The sequence below is a fragment of the Battus philenor genome, unplaced genomic scaffold (assembly GCF_028537555.1).
Source record: "Battus philenor isolate CCGP_79_NKW_IND1 unplaced genomic scaffold, ilBatPhil1.0.hap1 SCAF_8, whole genome shotgun sequence".
Classification (NCBI taxonomy): Eukaryota; Metazoa; Arthropoda; class Insecta; order Lepidoptera; family Papilionidae; genus Battus; species Battus philenor.
The window spans coordinates 3,590,369-3,598,040 of record NW_027181748.1 but is presented as its reverse complement, the minus strand read 5'-3'; positions in this window follow the sequence as shown (position 1 = coordinate 3,598,040).

Here is a 7,672-nt window from a genome sequence, read left to right as displayed (position 1 = left end):
AGTTTCCAAATATTAATATTTATTCATTTTATTACATACTAAAGAATTAGAAATCATACACGCAGTATCTATTACAACTTAAGAAATTAACTATTATTTCTACTGAATACAACTAACAATCATAGGACGCCGGGTTAAATGCCGAGAGAGTGATACATTTTTATATTTATACTTTATTGTATTTTGTATTAATGTTATTGATTGTAACGGGACTAAATAATTGACGAACTAATTTAGGTTAAGTTCATCGAACCCGATATTCATTCTATTGATTCATGTTTTGAATTCTAGAAGCTAATTATGGTTTATACGGATTAATTTTTAAAGTAGTATTAAGAAAAAGTGTTTATACAAGTTGTGTTGGAATCTTTTACATGGCAAAACTAAAACATTTCTGCTAAATGATTTTTATTTATCGTATATCAATTTTGTGAATTGAAATAGCTTATTTTTTTATATTACTGGTATCGTGATTCATAAATAATTGACAGATAACATTCTTTAAGAAATAATGAATATATTGAAATATATAACATTGCTCTTTATCAATATTTCAAAGTAATTGAACAAAGGTATATCGATAATATTGGAATCGAGAAAATAAAAAACGAAAAAGAGCGTGATGGGGCGGAATATTAAATCTCTTAACGTCACGATTGACTTATAAAACGATATTTATGATGATACATCTTCTAAGGTAATAATGTCATTGGTATGACAAGGGTATGACGGAGGCGACCGGATCACAATTATACATAGCTCCCTTATCTATTCTATTAAATTCACTGTAAGAAATACATGTAATAACTTAAATTCAAAACGGATTTTTGTTATCCTTACATATACAGAGTGTAACATCAGTAGATTATACATGTGCCAGACATCGGGAACCTTATTATCCATCTACTTTAACCACCATGTATTTTCTGCAATTTTCAATGATTCGAATTAAACTAACTAAATACAAAACCTATACATATGTATTGGCTGACCAAACAATAGGTGTTCCACACCTGTGTCAAGTTTGATCCACCGTAGATCCATTATATCACTGGAACTATTACTCTTAGAGACTTGAAATTTAACAGAATATTCCTTTCGCTTAGTAGAGGCCAGATAATAATGGATTTTACTAAATTACATTCGAAAAGGAGATTGAGAGTTCTTGTTAACCGCTTTCATTCAGCATTCCAGCGGAAGAAGCTGGATGCAGTCCATCAGGTCTTGTATCAAATCTATGCAAGCCTATATCTAGTAGTGCCTGCAGCTGAAATTATGATGATAAAAGTTGTAAACCTTTAACTAATAACTATATAAAAATTTCAGATTTATTACAGATCCTAATAATTTGTATTTTAAAATCTAATTTCAAATCTTACCATAGTACTTACAATGGAGAGAGACGGAGCAGCTATAAGCAATATGGTTTGTAATAATTTTATGCTTTAATATTTCATAGTATAGTTTGACTATCTATTTATTTTTACGTTTTGCCTTCTCCCTTTAAACTTTAAGATACGCATTGTTTTGTGCTATATTTTCAATGTAATTTGTAATTATTTCATGTGTAGTCTATTTTGAAGATTATAGATATAAATGAAATGAAGAACAATTATTACATACAAAAATATTTCACTTAAAACTTTTAAATCATTGTAACTCAAACACTAATCCTCACCATTAGACCAAATAGAGTTACCAATAACTGATACGTAGCATTCGTCACAAGTTTTACACTTTCTATTGAACTTTCATAACTACGTAAAGTTAGGTTTTCGTTAAAACGTGAAAGTAAATGTTTAAGGGAAATTAGTCTGGGCCTGAAATAATTTCAGAGGCACGTGTAATCCTTTTATCTGCTTTGGTGCCACGTGAGTACTTTGTGCCAAATCCTATCTTTGTGTTAAATTACGTATACGTAGGCTCGGAATAACTGCGTGAATATACCGATGTGTTGAGGCATGCTCAAGCGATTATTACCTTAGTTTTAAATGTGATTATGTGCTAGCAAAATTAAATATTACATTACTTTTTGAACGGTTTTATTATATTTTTTAGTTTGACCCGTACGGAATTTAATTGTTTATTTATTTGGGTCACAATTAGAAATTGAAATTTAAGCACCTTCCCGATGTTAGATTAGATCTGAAATTTGGTACACACATTTAATTTAGATGACAATACAATATAATAAAATCATTAACATTATATATCTAAGATGGCCGTCCGATACAAAATGGCGGATTACATATTTTTCCTTAAACCCCTCAATATGGGTATCAAATGAAAGGGCTACACTAGTAAAACACGATGATTATGTCAAAATTTAAAATTCAAGATGGACGCCGTTCCAATATGGCGTACTAGGTACATATTTTTCCACAACCACCACAATATGGGTATCAAAAAACCGTTTAACTAAAAAGTTTTTTAAATGTATTTATTTTAATCAATAAGAGCTTACAATTAAAGTTAAATATAGTAAACAATGTTTATTTTATGTTAATATATTAACACAGGCTTTATTTAACATAGGCAACGAAATAGTCAAGGTCGCAGGAAGTCGTTGGATGCGGGAAGCGGAAGACGGGTGATCATGGTGATCTTTGGAGCAGGCCTATGCCTGTGGAACCTGTGAAGGATCTACTCACGGATATACCAACTCATGGTCGCCATTCGAGAATCTTGTAAAAACCTTTTAATATATTGATTCGCTGACATTAATCTGATTGAAATTCGACAATGATTTTTAAATAATGCTAAACATTTTTTTTTAACATTAACCCTAATACGAAATTTGATGCATCATTTATAATGTTTAATAAATGTAATTAAAACGAATATAAACAATTCCAATCGACATATTGTCTGTCGCCAATGAATAACTTTGGTTGACCAAACGATTTACCAACACAGTGTTTTAGCCACAACTGAAATACCGATTATAAACGAATTTGTGAGAGAAATAAAAAAAAGTAGGCCACGTGTTCAATGATTTGATATGTGATGAAAAGAGGTCAAATATCATCTAAAATTACATGTATTTAAGCTATTTAAGTTAAATTTCTAAGAATCTCTATCGTTCAGTGCCAAACGGAGTGGATCTATTAATATTCGTAAAGAGATTTCCTCCTAAATCTAAATGTAAAGCTTTTTAACGCCCGAAGATGCCGACTGCTATTTGCGTTGTCCTTGTGATCAAGATTAATGAGGTTGTGTTGTATAAAATGGCCCCCATCGTTGAGAAATAGGGCTCCCTTCCGGCGCCATGCTGAGATATTCGAATAGGAAAGAATTCGGATTGTATATATGTAGACATCATTATAATATGCAAAACGTACGTTCGTTTTAAGTTTCAGTTATCGGAGTAAATATTTAAAAAAGGAATAAGAAAAACGTAGTAGGCCACACGCTCCGAAGGGACCCTGATCACATACAGAGGCAAACCCTAGAATGAAATCCTCAAGGAAAGCATACGTGCAAGACGTGGCCACCCAAAGCAAACCTGGTGGCGGACGATCACTGCAGAAGTGAAGGTAGTTGGAATGACGTGGAGCGAAGTAGCTCTGGTGGAAAAAATAGTTGTGTGGTAACCAATGAGCAATACCTTTATCCTTTAAAACTTTTACACCTATTAACAATCACTCTTATTATCATCATCATATCGAAAAGGTAAAAAATCAAAAAGAAAAAATAAAAAAGGAAAAAATAGTGAAAAGATACGTTGAAAAAAATAAACAAATCAGTTGTTTCAAAGACAATTTAAAAAAAAAAGCACTTTCGTGTTTAGGATGAAATTATTTGGAACTGGATGTAGATATATAGTGTGCATTTATTTATTATTTGCACTTAATTTTCGTATCTATTATCAGCTATATAATCTTAGAACAATAATACTCCCATTATTACTGTTCTTTTTTTCTCTTTATTTTTTTTTATAATTCATGAACCGTTTCATTTTTAATTTTAATAATTTTAGTCTCATGTATTGCATTGTTCTATTATTGTTTTTAATCTCTACTACGTAGATCTGAAAGTGTCCGAAAAAATTGTTGCGTTTAAGTAAATTTAAATCATCAACACAAAAACGTAAATATAAAGGACAAAACATTTAAATTTTAAAAAAAAGGCAGGTCTCTGTGAAAAGTAACATGCATTCAGTGTCTTCCAAATACCATAATGAGTTCATCTGTCCACCTTCGATTTATCATGCTACGACTATATAGATTATTGAGTACACCTGTTGTTGAAGAATTAACAGGAAAATACTATCAATAGGCATTAAGATATTCCTATCAAATTGTTGTTTTCATACAATAAAATAACATAATAAGTTATCTTAAACAAAATACACCTAAGTTCATCGTTATTTAAATTTATATCAGTTACAGAAATAATATTTATAAACCATAGAATTATATAACAAAGACAAACTACATGATATTATGTTATATTAATATTTTGATAAATATGTATATAAAACATCTAAGTATAGTACAGACAATTATTATCAAATAATGGTATGTGATAGGACAAAATATATTAGTAAAATTTATCCAGTCAATTTCCCTGATCAAATAGCATCAAACATCATGTCAATCGATAGATGCACAGACCACCTAAAATACAAATATCTCTTTTAAAGATCGCGACAATAACTAGACTTATTCTACCGGCTTCCAGTGGCTACTCGCAACCTTTACTATATCGTCGCCTCACCTAATAGGAGTCCTATCCACGACGCATCGGTTATCCTTGAACTATCCTATTTTAAGTTTCAATTGTATACACGAGGATTACCGCGAATTAAATTTTAATTACTTTGAGTCATTATTAGCTTACTGTTCCTTGGAAAGCATAAATACTATAGCTTACAGCGAAATAGAACAAACACTTCCATCTAATCAACGAAATAACTAGGAATACATTTTTGAGAATTTGTATACCGTAGAAGCAGCGAGAGGTATAACAGCAAATTTTCAATATAACCTCTTAAAGGTTTTAAGCCTTTTAAGAGCAAATATCGACTAATTTCTAGAACGGGCTTCTTAATCAGTTAGGAAGACGAGTCTGATCGGTGAAATGCACTAATATTTTACAAGGAGACCTCATGCATGCTACGCGTGCCGTCAGCCCCGAGAACCGTATTCGGAAATTTCCCTCACAACACAATGAACTCAGTGAATGCACGTAATGCTAAGAAATCACATCTCTATATTTATCGAGAATACAAATGGATAACAATATAAAACAATTGAGTAACATATAAATCATTTAAGTTTCCACAATAAAAATATAAATTTCATCATCATCACCATGTGAACATATAAACGCTCACTACAAGCCATAGGCTTCCTTCAAAGATCACCAAGATCACCGGTCTACCCAAAAGGAACCTGTCCATACTGCGTCTAATTAGTTAAAATCATGATTTCAATATCAAGTGCTAATACTACTCAGGAATATATTTTTAAATACGAAATTCCGCGTGATTCTAAGTTTATAAAACCTCAAAATAATTGATGGTAGTCTATAAGAGACTCCTTGAACAGGAATGAACACAGGGTCGGTGAGCTTATGTGTTATTTTTCATTATCTCACTACATTAAATATAGCACAACTCAGTAAAATTTCCACAATAAGGTGACCACATGTTAAGCGAAAAAAAATGAGACAAAATTATATTGAGCATTGGAATAAAACCGGCATTTACGAGGACCGATAATCAAAATGAGATTATAACGTCCACCAATCCGCACTGAACTGTTACGATTTCATCAATTAAATATCCTTTTCACTGTAATAATAATTTCATACTGGTATTTATTTAATAACATTTTAAAATTTAACACAAAATATTATTCAGACACCGTTGTGTATATGTTGTAAAGTGTGTTGCAAAACACCTTGCCTAGACAAATGTATTATTCGAACAGAACTACATACTGAAAATTATGTGTAGTCGATTACATTTTTTACGCTAATTTCTGAGTGTGTTTATTTTGTTACTATAAAATTGTTGAAATATAAGAGGTATTTATTTAGTTTCTATTTATAGTAATAACGAAAACAAGAATTAGCTAAAATGTTTGTCCATAAATATAATATACATATATATATGAAGTTTAACCGTATGTACATCTACAATAGTTATCTGTCGTCCGTTTTTGTTATAGAACAAGGTTATTTAAACTACATAATTACGATAAGTTTACAAAATAATGTAACTAAATAAACTTTATTCACATTATTATTGTTAAGGTCGTCGGAAGACGCTGCATGTAGATCGCGAAGAGTTTGGCTGGGTGGTATGACCCGTTGATTTGTAGTGATCCTACGCTTCGACCGGTTTATTTCGTAGCTTTTGGTAATAAAGCCTGTAATAAAATCTGCCATATAATTCTAACTTTACACTTTCAGATTTCTGTTTCGTTCTCTTAAAATTTCTTTAACCAAAGTCCGTTAAACATCAAGAGAGGACTGCCAAAATTTCTAGTCACGGTTTTATGACCATAAGTTCACTGTGTTACTATATACAAGACGGCAAAATGTCATCGAACGAAATTTCATCTATGTACTTAAATTAAATGTGAATAAGCTTTTTAAAAATATGTCACGGATTTTAATATAAAGCAATGAATAAATTGTATATTCTATCAAGTAGGATTTGTACATACAAGCAGTAGTAACATCTTTAAATAAGTGCTTAAGTTATAGCAAAGTGTGCTAGGTTTAAACAAGGTACCTGATATGTTAGCGATAAGGCAGCGGTATCCCAGCGGTAGAGAACTGACACGTACATTCGTAGATCAACAGCTCGATTCCCTTGATACAATGTTGTCTAAATCACACTTTGTGCATTAATTATATAGGATTGCAAGTGCTTACTAACAAGTTTATAGAGGATGAAGAACAGCGTCCTCTGAGTACCATAATATCACACTGCGATACACCAAACCACCAGCCAAACCTGGTGTTTATTGTATATCCCTTAGATAGCCCCTCCCCCAAGGCTTTGCAGTAGGCGTCTAAAGGCTGAACGATATATTATTATAGTTCTCATTTTTTGCAGTATTATAAGACTACTGGCAGATAAAGAATGTTAATGCAATCGAAGGCAACACTTGATATGAAACTAAATATTTAACTACTTTTTTAAGAACTACTGTAATTTTTTTTTACTCAATAAATCTTATATTTAACAGGTGAAAATCTGCTTGCTACGAACGTAAGTTTTTAGTCAACCTTATATCAAGTTTAAATTCTTACTTTCTATGTATGCTTGTAAAGGGTTATATTTTTAGTTTTAAAATATTTTTATGCGTCAGTCTTTTGTTTAATTAATTGAAATCATATTCTCTCCGTCCTCTAATATACACACGAACGTGTGACATGCAACGGTGTATATATTACAAGGCACATAGAGAACAAATGTCGCAGTATATTGACATTTATTATCTTTAGTAATTAAGTGCGCGTGTTCGGGCCATTGGTCAATTATTATTTTGATAAGCCTTGAACTTTGATTGGCAGTCCTCCGCTGAAGTCGAGTTATAAATCGGTTAAATCCGGTTTTGTAGACTGGATATTATTAATGATTTTAATAATAACAATTGTTAAATCGTAGTAGATGTTTATAAACCAATAATAAGGGTAATTTCTGGGTGACTGA